Raw genomic sequence first — 2,154 nt, 5'->3', positions numbered from 1 at the left:
GCAGGGAGGCTGCGGAGGTGCGGGTTGTCCAGAAGCACAGTGAGGAAAATGATGTCGAACGTCGGATGGAATGTGTGAATGTTGACTGTTCATAGTCACTCCACTCAAAATGGTGTGCAGATAAGATGAATGTCGTGGCACAAAACACTTGAGGTGTAGCAGTAGGACGGAGATAGAGGTCAGGCAAAGATAACAAGCTATTGTTCCTGTTGCAGGCCAAGGTATTGAAGCAGGAAGGCATGTGCTGATGGTGAACTGAGGCAGGTGCAGGCGTGTTCGGATGTTGAGGAGGTTGACCTGTGAACAAAGCAGTTCCGGCCACATGGCAGGAATCTCTGTGGCACTGCACGGATTGCGGCATGGCAAATCGTTGTCCTGGCGGTGGTAGGTTGCCCAACAAAGCATTTGCAGAAATCGGCATTGGTCCCGCACTGCACAGAGATCCGTAAGAGGTAACTGCACTGTCGATGAGGGAGGGCACATGTGGTGGGAACAAAGGTGTCTGATAGCCGAAGTCATGCACACTCCTAACCTCACTTATTGTTGCAGGCTCGAAAATGTCCGGCGAAATTGGCATAATCGTCGAGTGAGAAGCATCATGTTGCAGTCCTGGCGGGTGTACATCGCCCGCAACACGATGCATGTTGATCACAAAATCCGGCGTTAGGTGTTGGGCCGAAGCCATTGTTCAAATGTTATGTTGATGTAATACACACGAAAATAACCGACGTGGAGGCCGCGGACACAGTAAAACAGCGAAAACGGAAGATGTTACAACTCGGGGCACCAGTGAGGTTGATGCTCGGATCAGTTACACCAAACAACACCTTATTATCAGGAGTTCATTTATTCATCTCTTTACACAAGCAAGGCTTACAAAGAACTGGATGGCAGAACTGCACAAAGATAATGTTTAACTTAGTTCAAAGACGATACTAAGATCGATTCTGGTGTCGACCTCATCGGCGCCACACTTATAATACACTTGCTGTAATATGTCTGTGTTGTGGGAACAAACTAGTTGCAATTTATGCAGACACAATTTGTCCTCATTACATAGCTGTAATTGTAAAAGAAATACTGTAATGCTGTCTCACATAAACCTGAGACCATGATTTGCTCTAAACATAGTTGGCAGAAAACTCAAGTCTTGATAGTCTTAGATATTATCTCCCACAGCAGTATAAAATAACTTTTTTTCCCTCACTTTGCATTAAGCCCCTGACTAAGTGAACAATAATGTCCACTGCCAATGACAACTGGAGCCACAATAGTTCACTGAAACATCTCAAAAGGAAGTGTTAGATACTTCATGGTATTGTACATGCAAATGTGTGCTTAGAACATTTGTTCTGGTACCACTTGGGTGTTTTATATGCAGTCAATCAGATTTTATGAAATACACTCCTGGAAATGGAAAAAAGAACACATTGACACCGGTGTGTCAGACCCACCATACTTGCTCCGGACACTGCGAGAGTGCTGTACAAGCAATGATCACACGCACGGCACAGCAGACACACCAGGAACCGCGGTGTTGGCCGTCGAATGGTGCTAGCTGCGCAGCATTTGTGCACCGCCGCCGTCAGTGTCAGCCAGTTTGCCGTGGCATACGGAGCACCATCGCACTCTTTAACACTGGTAGCATGCCGCGACAGCGTGGACGTGAACCGTATGTGCAGTTGACGGACTTTGAGCGAGGGCATATAGTGGGCATGCGGGAGGCCGGGTGGACGTACCGCCGAATTGCTCAACACGTGGGGCGTGAGGTCTCCACAGTACATCGATGTTGTCGCCAGTGGTCAGCGGAAGGTGCACGTGCCCGTCGACCTGGGACCGGACCGCAGCGACACACGGATGCACGCCAAGACCGTAGGATCCTACGCAGTGCCGTAGGGGACCGCACCGCCACTTCCCAGCAAATTAGGGACACTGTTGCTCCTGGGGTATCGGCGAGGACCATTCACAACCGTCTCCATGAAGCTGGGCTACGGTCCCGCACACCGTTAGGCCGTCTTCCGCTCACGCCCCAACATCGTGCAGCCCGCCTCCAGTGGTGTCGCGACAGGCGTGAATGGAGGGACGAATGGAGACGTGTCGTCTTCAGCGATGAGAGTCGCTTCTGCCTTGGTGCCAATGATGGTCGTATGCGTG

This window comes from Schistocerca piceifrons, chromosome 5, assembly GCF_021461385.2.
Source record: "Schistocerca piceifrons isolate TAMUIC-IGC-003096 chromosome 5, iqSchPice1.1, whole genome shotgun sequence".
NCBI lineage: Eukaryota > Metazoa > Arthropoda > Insecta > Orthoptera > Acrididae > Schistocerca > Schistocerca piceifrons.
This window is presented reverse-complemented; position numbering follows the sequence as displayed.